At 40.2% G+C, this 22695-nt stretch overlaps 1 protein-coding gene and 1 long non-coding RNA gene across 3 annotated transcripts in view; one reads left to right on the top strand and one right to left on the bottom strand.

The window, feature by feature from the left end:
* Positions 1-22695, top strand: part of FILIP1 (filamin A interacting protein 1) — a 111307-nt gene that overhangs the window by 5834 nt on the left and 82778 nt on the right. The gene's annotated exons all lie outside the window — the stretch shown is intronic.
* LOC142407669 (uncharacterized) lies at positions 5987-12553 on the bottom strand. The gene is made up of 3 exons (XR_012775006.1): positions 12420-12553; positions 9952-10127; positions 5987-6623 (listed from the first exon to the last, which is right to left on the bottom strand). It is a non-coding gene; the product is annotated as an uncharacterized LOC142407669 (long non-coding RNA).

The following is a 22695-nucleotide window of genomic DNA, read 5'->3' as shown; positions in this document are numbered from 1 at the left end:
GGGAAAACTGCAGTTACTGTGACAACAAATATACACTAAAGAAAAACATATACAATTTATCCTCAAGCTAAATTTGTGAACTTAGTAGATAGGGTATTTATAAAACCTCACACTATCTAGTTATGTGACTCAAAGAACATCCTTGCTTTTAAAATATGTAATCCAGATTGTTGAAAAAATATCCCTTTAAAAGCCATAAGCAAGGACATAAATGAAAGAGTGGCAAAGCACATGTGGTTAACCATGACTGGTTTGGTGTTGGGCTGACTAAAATTAAAAAAAAAATTAAGTATATATTTCTCATGCTAAAGCTATTCAGTTCCTGTGTCTGTCATTCATACTTATCCCCAAAATCTCACTTGTCCCACCATCTGTAACCACAAAACCTCTTGAATCTAACTTTTAAGGTAAAGGTTACACTAGTTCTTCTATAGTGTCTTATTTCTCCTCCTTTTATTCTTCTACAAGGAATTCTGTAATAAAAAGAAACACAATTTATATTCCAGTAGATAAGGATTTCAGTTCTTCAATCTGATAAAATTCTCTAGAGAAAAATAAACATTCTGATTTTTGACTCTGGGCAGGAGACAGAAGGAAGGGAATGATGCCATCCTAGATGTCCTCAAGCATGTCAAACATAGCGCAGTTGTCCCTTCCACACAGAGGGACACACATGGCATCAGAGCTCCTGAGTGCCAGAGGAACCACGTGTTACGAGGCAGCTGGCTATGGGAACCACTGCCACTTCAAGTGGCAGGAGCCAGGAGCTAGAATCCAAGTCACAAAAGGCATCACATTGCAAATAGTAAAAGGCAGGGTCACAGTAGCATGTCCTCTGAATGAGAGGTGCCACTTATGGAGTTACAGAACCAGAATTTAGGTGGAAGGAACTGACAGAAGTTGTCCAGTCTCATTCAAAGCGGGACTAACTCCAGAGCCTGATCAGGTTGCTTGGGGCTTTGACTAGTTTCAGTTATCTTGAGTATTTTAAATTTGTAATTATTCTAAGGTCTCACAGCTTATTTGGACCACAAAGTTTTGAACATGGCTGAGGAATATTTTGCCAGTGATGACTGGCAGTGATGATTTCAATTAGTGTATTGAAATCCATATGCTGAATAAAAGATGGCTGGAGGGACAGTCGATAGTAACATAAATCACAGGCCTTTGGCACTTTCAAAATTGCAAAAGAAGCAATATATGTAGGGTTTTTCTGTTTGATTTTGTTATGTTTGATGTGTTATATCCTAAAATAAGCATAATAAGAACCAAAAATCTTGTATGTAATTTTCTATCCTAGTTTACTCCAGCTTTTAGAATGCACGCCCTCCTCCTCCTCCCTGCCACCTTCTGTTTGAAAGCCAAACATTTAGAATTAGGATGCCATTAAGGTGCCATCTCTCTGCAAAAGAATTCTGAAAAAAAGGTTAAGTATATTCTATCTTTATCTTTCCAGGTAGTCCAATAAGCTGAAAGGCTAGCATTGAGATTATAAGTAATAAGCAAATAAGGAAGGAAAACAGAGATGCTGCTTTTGAGGAAGGAAACCCTGGAGACTGCTTCCACTGCTGAGTTCACTTTTCTTACTGAACACCTCTTTCCAATTGTATCCTAATCAGGAACAGAGCATGATGCACATATGGCAAACAGGATTCCTAGATGGAGTTCTGGTTAACCTGAGGCTAGCTTACGCTCTTTTGGTATAGAAAAGCCCTTGGTTGTGGAAGCATCTAAATTTACCTGGTGGTGATTACTGTAGCATGAAGCAAGGACAATGTATGGCCTTGTGGCACTCAAAGGGACGTGGCAGGAAGTCTTTCCATGTAGGATTTCTCATACCTGTTAAGAATAACTCCTGAAGACAGGTATTTTTCTCTTCAGATGAATCAGAAAGTAATGTCCCTAAAACTGGATACTGTAACTAAAACTTTGCCATCATCAGTAGAGGTGAGTGGAAAAAGGCTAGGGAATTCTCACAGCCAATGGAGTGCAGAGGTCTCAGATCCCATTGTACTTGTCTAGAGCAAGCTCAGCACTTGCTGCAGAGAGGAACTTGAGGAGCTAATATGACTTGCACATGCACACAGGTCATACAAATTACCTTTGCAGATTTTTTAATAAAAAAAGCTGTCATATGCTCCACTGGGGGTTAAGTTAGTGAGAAAGTTAGTGAGATTTAGGAAGAAGGGATCATGCTTTGAAAGACACCAGACCAGGCTAGGTCAGACAAGAAGTGCTTCAGCCGGAGGCCAGGAAGCTTAGTGTTTTAAAGCTAGAGGCCTCTAAACCATGGGTTAATCAGATAACAGCATCTTTAACTACCCTGCCTTGAATCCATATGGGCAGTGGTTTTAAAAGGAGCTTATGGGTTGGAGAAAAAAATATATTTTCCCGCTTTCAGACAACATGTTCTTAAACCCCAAATTATTTTGGAACAGCTTTTTATTAGAAAGATGGAGGGAGTACAATGTAAGTACCTTTGACACAGAATTTAATCTATTTGTAAATGGAAATACACAACAGGATTGCTTTGGTACTTGGAGGCCCAGGAGGACCTGTTCGGAGCCCTCTCTGTGACAGTGACACAGCTGCCTGGCTCGAAGAAAACTAATCCCCTGCAGTGATACTAGTTTATAGACCCTGTTCAGTATCACTACCAGCCACATAACCTATATCACCACAGGACTCTGAGAACTAATGAAGTGCTAGAAAAATATGTGATGTTAGCTATAGACAGTGTAATGAGTTTCTCCTTAGCTTAGATAGCACAAAGGAAACACAGGAAAATATCAGAAATCAACTGAATAATCTACGTAAGTGTTCAGTGAATACCCTGAACATAACACAACAGTTTGTAACAGTTTGTTGAAGAGTAAGTAGAGCGGGAACAATTCTACAGGCTACCGCTGTTGACTCAAAAAATCCCTCCAACACAGCAGTGAGTATCTAAAAATGAGGCAAGCATAACTGCACACAAGGAGGGTTAATTTAGATACCTCCAGCATTAGTTGTATAAACAAAGACTAATTCACACTGCAGGGAATAGGCTGTAAGAGGGACAGGACATCTGATAGATAGCTTATTAATCAAAACACTTTGCTAAATTCAGGTTCCCTCTCCAAAATATTCATGCTATGTTTGCATTTTGTTGTTTATCCCTTTCAAATAATGTTACCTTAAAATGTGAGATGCTAGGTATCATATGGGGGGACAGGAAGGCTGGTTAAATGGCTGACTTTTACATCAGTGACTCCTTGTATGACTCTTAGCAAGTTATTTACTTCTACACTTTTAATAACACCTGGGATGTTACAAGAATAAATATAGTCATGACTTTGACACCCTGAGACGTTGCAGTGTTGATCATCATGTCAACAGCTTTGAATAAGGAGACTTAAATAGCCCTCCCTGGAAACCAGATTCTGCTGGGAGAAGTAGGAATAGAAGTTGAATTAGTCTGAATGACAAGAATATGTATTTTTGAAGGAGCTCCCCAGAGGGAAGCATAGCTGTGCTCTGAGTTGCGGGTAGCAAGAAATCAGCCATACTGAGAAAGCACAGCAGAAAAAGGAAAGAGGAGGACCAGGGATGTGACCAGGAAGCTGCAAAAACAAAACCATACCAAAATAGAAACCAAACCAGTGTCAATACTAAGATGTTTCAGGAAAAACAAAACCATTCTCTCAGGTTCAGCTGTACCAGAAGTAATTCACAGGGCAAAGATGGTGCCGTCAGTTCGTGAGCTTGTTGTTATTTTGGGAGTGCTCAGGACAAGCTGCCTGCTACAAGAAGGAGGCTGCTGGGGAAAAAAAAACAGCTTGGAGGAAAAAGGACCTTTGAGGGAACGGGTGGGCAGGTGGTGACTGCCCAAATTAGCTGGTGGTGGGGCAGCCCCGGAGCCACTGTGGGGCTGCGGGGAGGCCACACGAATGCCACGTACTGGCTGGGGGAAGACAGAGCACCTGGAAAACAGAAATGTCCTGCGGTGCTGCCAGTCTCCTGCAGGCTCAGCAAGTAGCCAGGGTCTCCAGTCCTGCCCGCTCCGCTAAAGCAATGGTGGCAGCTCAGGTGACTCTCTTGGCAACTGAGATTTTTGCCATTAGGGGATTAGGTTGCCTTTACATGACTCTCAGCTTTAATTAAAACCAGAGAAAATTAGAAAAAACAGTCCTGATGGCTTCAAAAGAGTTGAAGTCTATGAGGTCTAGATGATCTGATGTCATGATGTATTGCTTTAAAATCTCCTGAAACACAACTTTGGAAGATTATCTCAAGATTTTGAATGTGTGTGGTTGGCAATACCAGTAGACAGAAGGGACAGTGAGTCCGAGAGCAGGGCAGCATCCCACGCTCACGTATGTGCCAAAGCACAGAAGAGGCAGGCCAAGGTTTGCAGCCACAGCTGCCGAAACATCATTGAAGGCAACGCGGGTCTACCACACCATGTCCTGCCACAGTGTAAAGGCAGCGGCAACTGCGAAGGCGGGCCCAAAGCTAATCCAGATCAAAGTAGGAGGTCTGGAAATTATTTCTAGTTTACTTGAGAGCCTTTCCAGGGCGGAAAATAATGGGGTAATAAATGACCCTTCCTTGGATTTCTTGAAAGGGAGGTCAGGTCTTTATTGTGAGAGCTTCCCCTGATAAAAGGTGTGAAATGTGGAAGTCCAAGCAGCCACCCACATACCTGGGTGTACCAGCACAGGCTGTGTAGGGAGAAAACTGCTCTGCATGTCCTGCTCTGCTGGGAGAGGCAGTGAAAGCTGTAATCCTCCCTTGGGGCATGATGCAGGGAAGGGTTGTGGGAATGTAAGGAAAACACACCTACCAAAAAAGGGTAGGGGAGAGTGAAAAATGAAAGTCTCCTGGGGTGGTTATGTTAAGCTGCAAGAAAGAGGAGTGGAAAGGAAAAGAAACCAGTGGCACCTTTTTATGTGATCCCAACTAGCTTTAGGAAACCAGTTAATTTCTCTTGAAAAATAGGGGCCCACAGTAACAACATTTCAAAGGCTCAAAAGATGCTAGGGAGTTGCATAGGTACCATAGTGCTGTACTGAAACATAGCAGCATTTCAGCAAATTATGTAGCATTGTGGAGAGTGGAGCTTCTCCCCATGTGTACAATCGTAGCATCCATGCTCTTACAAAAATGTCATACCATTCTTTAGCAGACCATGAGTTCAAAAGGTTTGTTTAAAGTCTCACAGTAAATTGTAGCATATCATGGGGTTTTTTTAGTTTGGGGGTTTGTTTTGTTCTTTTTTTTTGGTGTGTTTTGGGTTTTTTTTTTCTTTTTTCTTTTTATAGTGAAAGAACAAAGTTAAATCCTCAGGGTTTTGGACCTACTGTCTCAAGGCTGAACCAAATATCTAATCTCTAAGCTCCCCTGGACAGCCTATTCATTCTTGTTTTCCTGGTGTAAAAACAAGGGACTCTGAGAAACAGACAGCTAGTAACTTCATTTCAGGGTGGTCGTTTGGTTGCTTCTTGAATCAGGCAACTTGAAATGCTGGAAAACAACTCAGTGTATCTCCCCCAGAGGATACATATACATCACATCTCTGATGTGTCTAAGCTCCCTTGGCCTCTGTCCAGGAACATCCAGATTTCCTGACTCATGGCAATGTACCCTGTCTGGTTGTACTTCATTAGCAGCAGCTCAAAAATCAGAACAGTGTTCTGCTGTTGCATAAGTTTTTCCAAGCAGTAAACAATAACACCCCACCACAGCTTTATTACATTTATCTTGGAATTCAAGATCCAGAAGAGACTGCTGCTTATTATTTTCTTTAATGGCAACCCAAAAAGACTGTAAGATGTTTTCTTTAATAAATATTTTCAGGATAGCTTAGTATCTTATTAATTAAATGTTCTGAAAGGGGACAATAAATGCTACAGAAGCTATAATAAGCCAATAATTTTTCTTCCAGCTGAGAAACATGGTTATCATTTTTTATTGTCATATCAATTTTATTGTTATAGCAGCACTTATACAATAAAATGGTGAGGGTAAATTTAAAGCTACAGAAGCTGAAAATAATTAGTAGGAAAAATTACATTTTATAGGAATAGTAACATATCTTTCAGTAAGTCCTATTCTAAATATCTCTTCTTTACTTGCATCTCAAGCATTTGTTTAAAGCATTTTAAAAGCAGGAGCATTATCAACTGGCTCAAAGCAGGTTTGAAAATAAAGAGTCCATGACTGTTACTGGGGTTCATTAAAAGAAAACTCTCTCTGACTCTGAAATCTATTTTGGAGCTACGACTGCTCCACTCCCCTGCTTGTGGCATGATGCAGCTGCTCTTTCTTTAATATTTTTGCTGACAGCTACAGCTGACAGATAACATTTCAGTTCACCCCAACATCAACCCTATCTCAAGGCTCCCTTACTTAGACTGAAAATGCTGCCCTCCTCACGGCTTTACCTGCATCACAGTGCAACTCTGTAACTATGCAATTATTCATACTGGTCACTTGTAACGGAGCAGCAGAAGTAGGGCTGCAGTCAGCTCATGTGTTGGGGGAGTGCATCAGCCATCCCACGGTTGCTAATGGCGCAGCAACAGCTCCTCTTCTTTCCCTTCATCTCCTCTCCCGCGCTTTAAGAAAATAGGCACCTGAATCTGGGAATAAAAATAATATTGCATATATAGCTATGCAATATGTCGACTGATATTTCACATTTTACATTAGTTGTCACCTTATATCTTTGTTTTAGTTATATTTGTTACCATGGTCAATATAAAAAATATTTTAGCCATCTTAATGTATAATCCCCTAGCAAACAAGCTTTGATTTCTTGGTTCAGAAAAGTTTCCATGTAATAGTCAATCACTCAGTAATACTGTGGTGATTTGCCCACAAAAGGAATTTTTCACACATGCAGCACTGTTTTCCTCCCAGACAGAAAACAAGAACATTTACAGTGCTCCCAGTTCTGCCCCTGAACCTCTGAAGCTGTAAGAGAGGAGAAGAAGAAGGTGGAGGGTAGGTTTCAGAAGTAGCCAGCATGTAAGAGAGAGACCCAAAGAGAAAAGCGGGAAGGAGGCATTGCTCAGTTAGTCCTTCAAAGGAATTCCCAGGAAAATTAATTATGATTAAGACTGTGCATTTATCTGTACTTTTTTGATTGATGGCTGAATCTAAAAAATAAAAAGAAATAAATGCTTTGCTATGTTTTTTTAGGATTTGCAGTGAGGCACATTAGTTTTTGCTTGGATTAAATATTTTACCAGACTGCAAAATACTGTTTTTATTATGGGGCTCTTCTAGAAAAATGTAAAGAACAGGAAGACAAGTGGGAGTTTGGAACCATGAAAAAACCCAAAACAACTAAGAAAGGAAAAGGTTAGAATACTTCATTGCTACAATATAGGGATTAAAACACAGTCTTCCACCTCCCAGGAAAACACTTTAAGTACAAAGTATTCTGAGATGACTGCTTCACTCTTTGCAGAAAAAAAATGTCTACTTTGTATGAAATATTTAAATGTTCACCAGAGCAAGAGCTGACACTTGGAAAGACCAGAAGCTACATGCAAAGTCATAGAGTTGTTCTTACTCCGCGTGACCAAAAATTCACTCATTTTTATTCAAATACCCATTCTGAATCATGCAGACAATTTGAACAACAGTTTCCTTCTGTATAGTAAGAACTTAAAACACTACTGGGCTTTGACAGGGAATTGGGACATGTGGAAAAAGAGGGCAGAGAAACCATTTTCTCATAATTTTTCTGCTTCACTCTGATAGTACCTCTGACTTCTTGTGATGTTAGTGTGGGGAAAAAAGATTGGAAATAGCGAAAGGAACTGTTTCTGCAGTTCATACATTCCATTTTCATTTTTTGTTTCTCTGAAACTTTATACTGAATTTGACCCAAATCTGCTTCAGAGTACTCAAATGCCTGCTTTTAGGTGGGATGTTTACTAGAAGAAATTGCCCAGCATAATTTCAGCTGCAGGCTCTAATCAGACTGTTCTGCTTCCAGTCCCCCTGCGGTGGGAATCCCCAAAGGGCAAAGCCTTGGCAGCATAGCTGTAACACCAGGGGCTAAGTGAGAAAAGCACATCCTTGAGCCTTTAGAGATAATGTGCGGGTGTCCCAGCCCTTCTCTAGGCCACGGGAACTGATTTAGTGCTGGAGAATATTGGTATTAACCTCATATTCCTGTTTCGCTCCATAGAAAGAACCAAAGCAAGCACAAAGTCATCACTAAAACAAATATCTACCAGTACAAATAAATAATGTGGTGTCACTATACTATGAAGAAGGCAACGAACCTAGGTTTTCTGTGAGTCCGGTGATGATATGAGGTTATGTAGCCTTTGACAGTTTAAGAAATATCTAGTGTAGGTACTGTTGTATTTCAATTTTGATTTATTTTGCCTTCTTTGGTACACCTCTCCTTCCACAGGCTTCTCAGTGATGACAAAAACTTTGCAATGCTGCCATGCAGCACTGGAATCATCTGGATTCTAACTCTGAGGGGTAGCATTTCATCTGTGTAACCCCTAAAATCAAAACAGTTTCTTTATGGAAACAAGCCTGCCTTAAACAGCTTGCATTAAAACTCCATTGTAGTTAATAGGTCAAAATTCCCAAGGACATTGCAGAAAAGTCTGGCAGAGTGTCAGATAGGTTCATCTTAAAAATGCTGTCATAGAGCATTGCAGGCAGGAAAACATAAATTGCAGACGTTATGTTATTTTTATATATTTTCAGAGTGCTGCCAAAATAGGTCATTTGCAGATCAAATAAAGGAAAAAACTTTGCAAGTTTGGCTGAAACCATTATAAGGAATATTTAGAAATTTCTTAGGGCATCTTTGAGAATGTGTTGTGTATGTCAGCTCACTGATCATGACCATCTCCTTTTTTGATGTACTCTCTAGGAAACCATGAGATCCACTGAGAATAAGATAGTGGAAGTCAGAACAGACACTACTTCTGATGTTTCAGTTACAAACAAAAATATATGAATGTATTTAATAAAACCTCTGTTTTTATTTTTAACATCTTTTAAATGCTTATTTTGAACACAGAAGGGATGGAGTGCGTTTGTTAATAAGCAGTCTTATCAACATAGGTACATTCTGAGTCTCATCTGTTTAATTGTAGAAAGAGAGCTAGTTCTTCTAAGTCAACTGCTTCAATAGCTTTCTCTTAAATTTTCTTTGTGAGCCCTTCCTTTAAAGTCATGAGAAAATTGGGAAAAATCAAGATGTTCCATCCAGATACTTTTGTGAGGCTGACACAGATTTCTCTGATCTAGAAAATAATCTGAAACTCTGTTAACAAAGGCATTTGAAGGATTTCTATTAGTCTCAAGTTTTGTCATCATGTTAGCAAAATATAGCTAATCAACTGGGAATTAGCAATAGATGAAAATGGGAAGTATAAATGTCAGCAGATATGAAATGCTATATTAAAAGTCAGGTATGACAACTGCCTTCTTACAAATGAGGTTAAGCTGGGACATAGAAGAGAAGACATACTACAGAGCAAGCTGATAATAAAACCCCTATCTAAGTTTGCCTGACATTTTTCATTAAAAAATCTAGTCTCATATGAAGTACAGCTTTGCCAAACTTCAGTTGTTCAGGCTGGATGTCTGGCTGAGTCTGAATTGTTTTTGGAAGTTTCAACTAGAATGCTTTGAGCATTTCCAAGAATGAAATGAGAGAAAATTGTTGTTTGCCCATGTGAAAACAATCCCATAACCATTTTGCTGAAGAGCTTTAATGCCTCCACGTTCCAGAGCGATCTACTGAAATTCAGCCAGGGAACTGCTCTGTGGCAGCGAATTGACTTTTGCCATCCCTGTGAAAATTATGCCAGGCTAAGAGCCACTGAAAAAAGTATTTCACCAAGGATACCTGGTAGAGATTTGTAGCTAACTTCTCAGAATAGCCCACATATGCTGATGCTGTCCCAGCTCCTCACATCTCACCTGTTGCAGCTGGCTTATGTGCATGCATTTCCAGAGGGCACCTCCACCTCAGGGTTACAGGGTTAAGCAATACTCTTCCCACAGTTACTTCTTCACCTGATGCTACAGTACTACAGCACAAAAATGAAGTGAAAGCTCTTGGTTTTACTGTTTCAACAATACTTCCTCAGCAGAGCCTGTGCCATGGTAGGAAATAATGTGCAGACAGCATGATTGCTCTTGCTACTAGGGAGGGACACTGAGAAGGAATAACACTGTGACAAGCCCTTGTATGAAACCTTTGTACCTGTCACTCAGGATCTCTTTGCCAGTGATAGGTATTGTCCATCACCTTTGCTGTGGGATGGAAACACTGTCTTCGGGAAGGCAGAGGATAATCAACAATCACACTGACACTTTGCCAGTGTAAATAAGTTTTTATTAGGAATTTACCTGAATCTTCAGCTGACTCATTTGGAATCAGAATTATCTCAGTTGATGTTTCTCTGTGGTCTGAGATTTGTGTCATTGCTCTGTTTGGCATTCACCATTGCCTGCCAGGCAAGCTGGACTTCTCTCTGGGTCCCAGTGTCCACCTTGGCTGACCTTCCAGCTGTGAGCTCCAGAAGTGATTGTCTCCAATCCCTCTCTAACAGCTGCAACAGTGCAGAGTCCAACCTCACCCATCTGCATGGCACTACACTTCCCTGCAAAGCTGTCTTCTTAGTTCTTCCCTTTGGATTTGGGCACAGGGCAGGGTCCTGAAGCAATTTGCTCAACCTGCTTTACTTTTGTAGAAACAGCTATGGCAGCTGCTATTCCCATATTTTTACCACGCTCACTGTTCCTCTTCTCTCTGCTGCACTCCCCCTCAGGAATTCATTCCATCTGACTGTGCCATCTGTCTGAGTGCTTCTCATTTGCTTGCCCTCCTCTCAAAAATCAGGGCTTTGCACTTCTGCTGCGGTTTTGTAGAGCAACAATACATGTTTCCACTTCTCACAGTTTTATCCTTGTTTGAAAGCAATGTGGTAATGGTCATACAGAAACTGTTAAGAATTTATGGGTGACACTTCGGCTATGTCTGTTTTCAGGAAATTAGACAATGCCAATGCTGGTTCTCTGGCCCTCAGTCCAGTTGTCCCTCTCTGGTCATACCTACATTATTAAACTTCCTTAGCCTTCAAAACAGGTTGGCTATGTCCAGGCTGCCAACCCCTGGCTAGGCTGGTCCCCAGCTAGGGCTAATTCCTGAACCATTCCAGGAAGACCACTGTCCGTGCCAAAATTTTGACCAAGCCTTGGCACTGTTTAATCTTCTAGTTTAGACATAATCCTCATGTCATACTCATCTGAACACATCAAATGCCTGGGATCATCTGAACAATCACATAAAACCCTGTCTGCATAATAAAGATATATTTTCTTATTATTGAATCAGACTTCTCTAAGATTACAGATAGAGTGACTGCTTTCCAAGAATATTTTGAACTTCTAATGCTGGAAAATTCTAGCATTGGAAAAAATTTTGTGACACATGTTTAAACTGATTTTTTTGAGTTGGTTCCTTAGGCATTATTTTAGTATGTCCTCTGCATGCACCTTTGCTTTCTACTGTTCTGCTTCAAATGTCTGTTTCCTTGTTCTCCTTTCATTAGATGAGTAAAAAAAAAAAAAAAACCCAGACAATTTTAATAAAGCTCGGGGACCAATGTTTCCACCTGAACTATTATAATTAATGAGCAAAGCAGATGATACTTTGGTCAGATGAGTCAAAGCTAATAACACTTCATTGGGTCTTCTTAGTTCCTCATGGACAAACAGTGTTTAGAGCTATAGGCACAGTTGTGCACAGGATTTCACAGGACTATCTCCTTTTCAAAAGGAAACATGTGAGCAGGGAAAAAAATGCCAGCAAAAAGGCTTATTTTAACCATATGTGGTTTTGGAGGACTGTCTTTTATTGAACAGCAGTTCAATGAGTAACATAAAAAGCTCATACAGGCAATTCTAAGCTCTGTCAGAGAAGAGAATAATAAGAATTTCTTGATGCATCAACAGCTAAGCCATAAACAGCCAACAAACCAACCAGAAACTCAAATAAACCACTTTGAACCCCTGGCTTCAGCAGAATGGAACACACAGCTTTTACATAGTGGGAACATCAGGCCATGCAGGGCTTTCTACGCTGTTCTATGCAGAAGTAGAGCATTGGGTTTTGCAGCAACTGGTAAGGATTTGATGTGGCTGAACCCCTTGGCCCTCCTCTCCTGTGAAAGGACAAGCGCCGGTGCTTTAGAGCCCCAGGAGCTGTGCCTCCTGTTAGTGAAGCAGAACCTCAGAGGCAACTCCGTCCTGAAGTGATAGCATGAAGTAAAGAAGACCACCCTTCTTCTTGCATGTTTCCAATGCCCTGTGTACAATGCATGTTTTGTTAAAATTAGAAATGAATTTATCACAACTTTAAAGCAAACCAAAAGGACTTTTACCTGCCAACATCCCTGTTCAAATCCTTCTCCAAGAGCTGATGAAATCATCTGACATAAGGCAGAGCAGAGGCTGCATTCTTTACAGAGCTTTGAGTGATGCATATTTTACCAACTCATCCATGAGAAAGGGATTCTTGAAAAAAATGGCTAAGTGAAAGAAGAGATCATTTTAAAAATATGCTTATGTGGAATTTTAGTTGTGACATGCACCATGAACATTGCTAATGATTTCAGATACTGGACTATTCTGCAACTAAGAAGCAATTCAATACACTTTTAAATTGTAGCTCTGAAAACGTAATTTATGTTTCCTGTACTTTTATCTTAAATAGTCTTTCTGGCTTAACAAAAATTTGGATACAGATTGTTGAAAAACTTGCAACTCCAGCATTAATTCAGCTGAAAAGTTTCTGAGGAACAACTGTTACATCAAAAAACATAAATCTCTAAATATATGTAAGATTAAGATCCTTGCTGTTCAAGATATTCACCTTTAATTTTAGGTGCTTGAGGCATTACTGAAAGCTTAAAAATATTACTGAAAAAAAGAGTGCAGTGACATCTGAGCCATGGCATGCAACTCATTCACATGCCCAGTGACAAACAGCATGCTCTGCCCTTCTTTCTGTCCATGGGAAGAGTTGATTTTGGATTTAATTTAAGGGTGAGGCAAGTGCTTTTGAGATAACATTTTGCAGTTCCCTGCTGCTCTGTTCTTATTTGCAGGTCCATTAAATACTGTTTTGCAAGAACAGCTTTCTCATTTGAACTGCTCAGTGATGACAACAAATTTTTGTAGTTTAAGACTAACATAAGCTAAGCCAGTTCCAGAGCACTTGCTGTGAGATATTATGATTTTTGTGTACTTCAGCTGAGGATACAGTTAGCTTGCGTTGTTGCAGGGTATGAATTACAGTTTTTCTTCTAAAAATAGAAGTCTTTTGCATTCGGACAATAAAGGAAACATAACATTTACATTCAAAACAATTCAATAAAAGCATCCTCGGTGAGATAACAATATGTTTTTCATGTCAGAACTACAGTGGGATAAAGAAGCCTGCTTTCAAGGGCCCCAGCCAAGCCATAGTAATTGAAAATAGCTGAGCATCAAGTCCTTCAGTTTTAGCTCCATGTCCTGTCATAAGCAATCAGATTAAAGAGAGAAGTTTACTAAATTAGTAGTAAGCCACTGACTAGTTTTCCTAAGGTGAGGTTTAAACCTTGCACTCTCTCTGTGCCAACCCCTGCAATTCAGTCAACTGCAGGGAACTCCACAGCATAATTTGTGGCAGCTGGGGACTGCATTTGTGTTCTGCACTGGGCAAGCAAACAAACCAACCAACACACAAACCAACGGCGGAAAGCAGCTAGCAGGGGAGAGCAAGTGCAGGGCAAGGATTTGAAACTTCCCCTGAGCACTTTTCCTGCCTCCAGCTATTTTCAATTTAAGAGATTGCCCAAACCTAATGTGGTTTATCTGGTTAGCAACTGTAAGTGCGTACTTCTTCCAAGTATTTCTACTGTCTCCCTCCAAGCCATGTTAACTTCTGCATCCACAGACAAGGCATTCTGCAGATCTGCTGTTCAGTGTGTGAAGAACTACCCCATTCTCTTTGTCGGTGGACACTGCTTCAAAGTCCATGTAAAGCAAAAATAACCAGCCAAAGAAAGCAGGTGCCAGGACATGACAGGAGCGTAGACTAGTTTTCTACTAGAACTCTATGGGTTTGAAAGATGTCAGTCAACCACCTTCCTGGCTTCCTTCCCAGGCACAGCCAGGATGGGAGACAATCAACGCCAGAGCCCTGCAGTGCCCAGCTCCCCAGGCTGTGGACGAGCAAGGAAGGGTCAACGCAAATGCTCTCTGGCTGCCATGATGCACAGAAATGATCCAGTAACTCTGGGAGATTCTTGAGAACAGGCTTGCCTCTCACAGCAAAGGAATAAAAAACCTGCACATGAAATTGTTGCCCAGGGGTCTAGATCTAGAATTAGTCCCATAAATTTTCTGACCATCCCTAGACTGTTTCTCCTTAATACTTCAGAGGAGCACAGAAACCAGCAGTCCTTAGGGAAGCTCTACTATACTTACACCAGTCACAACGGAGACTTACAACCTACAGTGCTGGAGATATCTCAGTGAAGCCATCTCCTGTATCTGATAAACAAACCTGAACAAAATAATGTGGCCCATTAGGATCTTCTCAGACACCTTTCAGGGCCCCGACACTTCTTTGTTGACTCACTTGTGAAATAATTTCATGACCTTTGCCTCGTCAGTGTCCGGCAGCTCTGTGTAGGATCTGCATGCAAGATACCATGGTGCTTTTGTTATGTGAATAAGCATCTGTTACGAATCCCACCACAACCACTAATTTATTCCATATAAACAGCAGAGAAGTCATGAGAAAATACAGGCTCCTGTTTACTACCAACCTGGCCTACCGTCATAGAAGCACATTTAAGTGCTGCATTTTGGTCAGCTCTTGCTGAGCGTAGCAGCCATGCTTGATTTATCTTGTCCAAATCAATGTGCTGAGTAGTTACCACTTTCACTGAACATGGAGATGATTTAATTTATGGATTGGTGAAATCAGTCTATTTACACAGTAAAGCACATATTAAGCATTGAGAAAAAAAAAAAAAGCAGAAAATGCCTAACCACCTTGGTTTTTTGCACGAGCCTTTAAGAATAATTTGTAAATGTTCAACTGAAGATTTGCATAATTCAACATGTTACTGTTTTAGAACTACATTGCTATATTTACAGTAAAATGGTGGAAAAGAGATAGGACATCATGCTTTAAATTAGTAGGTGACTGCGATTTATGTTACTTTTAATACGGGAGGAAGAAGTTAAGAATTAGCAATCTGATGGCAAATAAATCTTGACAAATCAAAGGAGTACATTTTGAAAAAAATTTTGAATTACTGATTTGTAAATTCAAAATCTAGTGTTAGAAAGTATATAACTTTTCTTTTGAATATGGATCAAGTTTTCTCTTAAAAATAGCAAGGACATTTCCCCCCCATGTATGAAAAAATGTTTCAGAACATCAGCCTTCTGAAAACTCATCAGTCTCCATTTATTCATGGCCAATTTGTTCCTGAAAGAGTTCAGAACACATGGACAGTTTCTGTTCAAATAAAGGACTATTTTTGCTTGAGACAAAAGTAGCAGTTTAAGGAGGAAATGAGACTGTTTTGATGTATATATATCATGTGGACTGCTGAGGTAAATCAGGAACTTGAAAAATGCATATCTCTTCTGATTGGATCCTTAAAAATATATACTGGGAATAGAAACAGAGGCTATGATGAAAATCACTAGCATTGTCAGAGTCAAAAGTGAAACTGTGATTGCTTAGTTGAGAGAAAAAAGTGTAAAGGAGGCATGAAGGAGGGATGTTGAATAAGAAGAGGCTGGAGAAGATGGATGGATGCACCTTCACAATGCATGAGTGAATGTGCATATGGTAAAAGCAAAAGGCAACAAAATTAAAATGAAAAAATACATGCAAAGCTACACAGACACATATATGTAAATGGGTGCTTGATTTTCACCACGTTTGATTAAAGCCAGAAGCTTAGAATGCTTTCAAAAGAATTTTTATATACGGTAGGAAAAGATGTTAGAAGTCAATAATTCAGGTCCTAAGCCATCCATTAACTGATGACAACAGAGAGAGATTTTCCATTCTACTGGATCCTTTCTTCCTGAGCATCTAATGCTGAATCTGAAGAGCTGAAATTAGCATTGTTCACAAGAAACTGGTGAGAGATTTTTAACTTCACTGGCTAAGAAAGCAAACTGCTAATAACAAAACCAGCAAAACTGATATTAGATTTATGAAGCCACCTTAGGTGGAGTAGAGTGAATCAGATTAAGATACTATTAATTACCATAAGATATAATCTTATAGTAATGTGTTGGGCATCTTCATAGTAAAATTTGCCTACTTTATATGACCATAGCGTGCTGGTATTTCTATCAAAATTTCAAATACGAGCTACAGGAAAGTGAAAATATGCATAGTTCCATTATGGCCATAGTTTTGTCCCATTCGGAGGGGCTCTGTGTGTGTGTGTGTGTACGTGTGTGTGCATTTAGAAAGAAATACTTTTTTGTAAATGATTGATTTTTATGTAAACATTTTACTGCTTTTAGTGAAAGTAGATTTTTTTCCAAACTTTTTTTTTACCCAAGAAGTTTTCTGCTTTGTAGAAGTTCATGGGTTTTTACTTCAAGCTCAGCATAAGCAATCTTTTAAGCATGAAAAAACTGAAGTTCTATAAAGTATCTCCAAAAACAGACGGCTCTGTTTTTAGCAAAATGTCTTTCCTCTCACGTGTACAACCCGTGCTATGACCAAAGTAAATGCGAAACAATCGTAATTCTGTTCCTTTGGCTATATCTTTTGGATACCCTCCAACATAAAATGCATTAGCACAAAAATGTACTTGTCCTTAATTAATTTATAGCTTAGAGCAGAATACCATAAATAACAGTTGAACTTCAGCTGCAAATGTTTTAAAGTCATGGATAAAATATTGTATAAAATTTGTAATAAACCTTAAACAGTGCTAGAGGACAAGTAGAACTAATTATCAATAATCTTAGGAATTTCAGTGATGGACAACTGAATGTAAAAGATGTTTATTTTTAATACATTTGGGTTCTATTGAGTTTATTGTCATTGTGGGAGAGAAAATTATTTAAGTTTTACCACTACCCTGAACAAATACACTTACTAAACTGAACTATTTGGTTGGGGGTTTTGATTTGTTTTGTTTTGTTTTTAAATAGCTTGAAGCATATAAAGTATGCTGGTATATCTTGTTCTGAAGCATGCATGGTTGAAGGTTACAGAATCTGCATGATATACTATAGCTTTATACAGGAACACAGGACTGGAAAGGATCCAATGGGTCATCAAATCTATTGTCCTAATATTGCAGGAATCCCATTTTATAATCCTCTTCATAAATTTATCAAGTTCCGCTGTGAGTGCAGTTAGGATTTTTGCTCCTGTTACTCCAACTGGAAAATTGTTCCCAAATCTCATTGCTCCAAGTGAGAACCTGTTTCTGGTTTCTAGCATGGATTAAATTCCGGCCAGTCTGTGCCGATGGGTTGGTTCCCTTGCCAACATTGTCATTTAGTTTAAATGGCTCTCCCATCTCCCTGATGTTTGCCTCCATGATATATTTATAGACAGCAACTGGATCCCTTAACAGCCTTTATTTTGCTAAGCTAAACAAGCCAAGCTCTTCATTCTGTCTTCTCATATGGTAGGTTCTCTATTCCCCTGATCATCCTAGAAGTCCATCTTTGTACCTGAACAAGTCTGAGGTAATGTGCTACAAATGACAAAGTACAACAGTCTTGTATAATAGCATAATAAAAGAAACCATAGCAAACAGAGTAATAATTTCAGGCTTGCAAGGACATGCAGTGCCAAATAGTTAGGAGGTTGAGTAAAGGTTTTGAAATCTTCTAAGGGGATCTTTATTAGAAATAATGGGTTTTTTTCTAAGTTGTTGACTGCAATTGTAGTATGAAAGGTTTTAGGGTTTTAATCAAAAACTGGGAAATCAATGAAAATTATGATTTGGTTGAGACCTTCAGCCAGCATAGTATGCAGTTGATTAGATTTGTGACAGTAATCATTGAAGAAATGCGTCTGGCATTTTGAAAGTTTGTTTGACAACAAAGACTGAGAAAATGCCCATGAACACTGTGTAGTATGTGATGACTCTTTCCTGGAGAAGCCACAATTGCATTCATACGTTGTCTTTAAGGAATTTCAGTGGCAGAGTTCAGGGGGTTTGTTCCTTGGAGCAGAGTGCTCCTGTCGTTGTGAGCCACTGGAAAGCAGAAAAAAATGAGTGGACAACAGATCCCACCACCTCCCAGGACCACAGAGAAAAGGATATTTGGTCAAATCCAGTAAGCCCCTGGTCTCTTGTGCCATAGCTTCTTGGAAAACTCAAGGAAACTCCTGACTCCCAGCTGTTAAGACTGTGACAGCAATCTTTTTTGGCTGTTTTACTTTTAATCCTTACTGAGTTGATAGTTTAATCAAGTTTCAAGGGGAGCTTCATACAGAAACTTTTTTGCAGTCATGCTGAGCCTGCCATCCCAGCGCTTGGGGCCGCAATCATTGGAGCATAGGATGCCTCTGTTAGTGTGGAGGAGAGACATTGTTGGGTTGGAGGGCGGGGGGGCATTTGTTTTTCTACAATCCTTCTTTTCTCAAGAATAAACACACTGATTTCTTTTTTAGCTTTTCTCTGTCCTGTAGCATAAGGAAAAAAGAGCTTTTGTAATACGCTGTAGGAAAAGAGAAGCACAAATTTAAGCTGGTGCATTCACATACAAAGATCAATGAAAATGAAAATCTTTTAAAATACAAGCAATTTCTTAAGCAAGAGCAAAGGAGAATCCCAACCATGATTACAAGCAATTAAATACACAATTAAGGAAATACATGTCAGGGCACTGCATGGGTGGCTGCTCCCTGGGGGCTGGGAGCAGGGAGAATCCCCATGGGGACTAGTGGGCTGGGGGCAGCCCCAGCCCTGGACATCAGGCACTTGCCTGGGGACGGGGATGGGCCAAGGGCCCAAAAGTGGGCCAGGCTTGGTGGGGCCCATGGCCGGGCAGGGCAGGGCTGTGGGGAACTGGAGACCGGCCCTCCTGTGGCCATGCTGGGGCAGGGGCTGATGGCCCCAGGGGCGCTGACATGGGGTCCTGGGGCCTCAGGGCCCTGACAATAAATTAAATGGAACTGTAATTCTAACAAACATTTCTGACGATAATAGTCGTCATCAACTAGCAGATTTGATAGTGGAAGCTGTCGCATGCTGCCTGCCCCCGTGGTGGGCTGTGGGCCGTGGGAAGTAGGTGCCCCTTCTGGCATCCCAAAGCCTTCTTCAGTGATGCTGGTGGGCCGTAGGGTGCTTGCCAAAATCAGCTTCAGTTTGTGTCCTATTCTGACTAGCTGTGCATAGCCAGACCTTCACAGTGCCCCACCAGACTGTCCGTCCAGAAGGACTTGCCATCCCCAGTGTGACAGCTGGGGCTTGCAGCTGCAAAGGAGTGAAAAGCAGCATTGAAAACTCTTTGCTTTCCCTGGCTGTTCCTTTGAGGGTCCTGGGAACCGTGCCTTGTAGATCAATGGGAAGATGGGGACTTTCATCAAAGCTGTCGTTAGGGTATCTTGGCCAACCTGCCAAAGAAAACTTCAGCTTTCCTTCTGCTAAGTTTGGTTCCCTGATTCGTGATGCATCGGGAGAAAGGGGGCATGTGTATGTGAACAAGGAAAGTTGAGAGGCTTTCTCCAAAACAAATCTACAGAGAATCAACAGCTTCGTATTAGTGCACTGAGAGTACAGAACAAAAATTATTCTGTTTAGTGCATGTGATTAAAACTCTCAACGACTGGTTTGGAAAAAACAGCCCAAGAGGCACCCTGCTGTGCAAAGGGCTGTGATGTTATTGTAGCCCTGTTAGGTCAAAGATGCTAGTGAGGCAAAGTCTGCAAGCAAAGCTGCTGCTTTCAGTAGCCTAATGGGTGGTTGGGTAGCCAAAAGCCTAATGGGTTTTTGATGTACCTGTGTGATGGCTGTGAGTGAACTACCAGCTTTATTCAAGTCAGTAGCAAAATCCCATGGGCTTTTCAGTACAACACAATGTTGTATAATGGAAAGTATTTTAATTAAATACAGTGATATTCATCCTGACTGTTTCTTTTGCTCACCATATTTACTGTGGCATCACTTAGTTAAAATGGAGAATAGGACATGTATAGGCATAAATATTATCTCAAGATATTTTAATGTTTAATGAAGAAAAAGGTTTTCCAGAGTAGTGTAAAACATCTACCTTTTCCTGCTGCTTGGTAAAACATCAGAAGATCTAAATTACTCAAGTCCTAACTGTGTTCCAGGATGTCTCCTCTTGGGTAGATTTAGAGGTAGTTACTACACTTGTAAGATGACTTTAAAACAATATATAGTGGAGGGAAAGTACTCTTAAGGGCCTATTTTTAAGCCATGTCTCCTATGAACAAGGTTTCTGCAAATCATGAACAATGCCACCTTTTTTGCATTCAGTACATCAGTTTTTAATCTCATTTAGACTGATAAAAATCCAGAGTAACTTCTTTAAACTCAGAAGAGTCAAGACAAATGAGATCAGAATTTGACCCATTAAGCCTTGGTCCACCCTTTTTGTAATCTTAATAATTAGTATGAGCTGATTGACAGAAAACTATTCTTTGTTTCTTATACTTTGTGAAATGCACTGAAGATGGCTCACTCTTTTATTAGCTCTAGATAGTTGCATATTAACTTTTAAAGACAATAGTCTGATCCTTCCTCTGTTCAAATTAATGAGAAAACTCTCACTGACTTTTTTGAAGGACAAACTTTTTGTAGGGCAAAGAATTAATTTCTGTAAATCCTATGTGCCTCATACAAATTATCTCTACTTTGCTTCTTGTAAACTGTCATACCAGATGTGATTCAGAGCTTGTGGGTATAACAGTGTGATAACCTGAATTCTTGCACTTGTAGGAAATGCTTTCTACTATTAATAAATAGATGGGTAATTGCTCAATTTTCTCCTAGAACTAGCTGAAGTTTTCTAAACAAATTTTCAAGAAAATTAAAGTATTTATCAATAAAATAATGGGTTTTTTTCCTATAAAGCCAAGTTTTACTTAATGTGTTTGCACCAATTTAATTGTGATTACAGCTGGTTAAGATTTCATTATTGTATCTATCCTTGTGTTGTTCATAATCCAATAAATCTTGTTCTTTCAATTCAGAGCAAGGACAAAAAAAAAAATCTACAAATACCAAGTTGGTATTTGCTATTTTGCAAGAATTCACATACAGTTTGTTAAGAAATAATGGGGAAACGTGCCATACACTGTTCTAACTGCTATTAATTTAGACACCACAGTAGTCCTGTTTTATTCCTTAAATGGTAATGTCCCTAGTAAGACTACATTGCTATTAGAAGAACTATATAAATGATTTAAATAACACTCAGTCTGTAGAGTAGAACAAAATTGCTACTGGTTTCTTTAAAAAGATCACAGCTTTCTAGAACACCATGTTCTCCTTTACGAAATGTTTTGCCAAAGGAAAGACCTTCACAGTCTCACAGCCCTCAGAAGCTCACGGAGCCTGCCTGGACACATCACTGCTCAGATCCATTGGCTCTGATCTTTCCATGCTAGCTGTCTCTGAAGTGGGTTTGACCTACCAAACTTTGCTTATACCATAACCGTGCTGCACAGTTGAGAAGGTCAAGGCAGAATTCAGGGAATCCACAAGGTGGATTCAAATTCTGTTCATTTATGCAAACTGATCAAATGCATGAATGAGCTTTTATCAACATGAGACCTTGCCTCCGTCCAGTGTTATGGCTCTGTTCCCCATATGCCCTGCAACATCCCCAGCTTTCCAGTAGCAATGCTCTCAGTTCCCTCCATGTCTGCTGTACCTCCATGGTATTTGGAGTTGTCACCATGTCCCCAGCCTTCCTTTGTTTGCTTTGTGGGCTGTGAAAGAAACTGGTCTGCAGATCTTGCTGTGCTGCGGATTCCCCAGCTTGAGTAGCCAAGGGAGTTATGCATTCTCGCTGGGCAGCTAGAAGTCTGCAGACTGTGTGCAGTGTGACTAATAGATGGGCCAAGCTGGGCATGGTACTTCTCTGCTGTCATTTCGTCATTTCATTGCATTGCATTGCATTGTACATATTCTGCAGAACTAGTCTACTCCATGAGGAACCCAGTGCGTTACCTGCCAGCTTTTTCCTTCCCTCATTACGGCTGCTTTTTTTTGGGATGGAGGGCGTTGGTTACTTGGTGTTCATTGCTAAATTAAAGGAGAAAGCTGTGACTTGTGGTCCTAGCTCTTAGGAGGCAGCAGGAGTGCGAGGTCTTACCACCTGAGTTTGTATACTGTATCATACCTACAAACATGTTGCCTAGTGTATTCTGGATTCTTCAGGTCGCTGTGCTCTGTCATGGTTTTGGAGACACATGGAGAAAGTCAATGGGAATCTCTAAATTGAAAAATATCATTATTTTCAAGCCACTTTAAGTCTGGAAGTCTGTGTTTTCTAGCTGGCCTGCTGGCTGGCAGGCAGAGCAAGCAGAACCTGCTGCTTCTCACTTTGTCCTCGCGTGCAGCCCCTGAGCCTTATCTTTTCTCTAGGGAGCAGCAGGGACCCCAGTCAGCCTCAGGTGGGAGCAGCAGA

The sequence above is a fragment of the Mycteria americana genome, chromosome 3, assembly GCF_035582795.1.
Source record: "Mycteria americana isolate JAX WOST 10 ecotype Jacksonville Zoo and Gardens chromosome 3, USCA_MyAme_1.0, whole genome shotgun sequence".
Lineage (NCBI taxonomy): Eukaryota > Metazoa > Chordata > Aves > Ciconiiformes > Ciconiidae > Mycteria > Mycteria americana.
The sequence above is the reverse complement of the archived record's forward strand: the minus strand, read 5'-3'. Positions and strand labels throughout refer to the sequence as shown.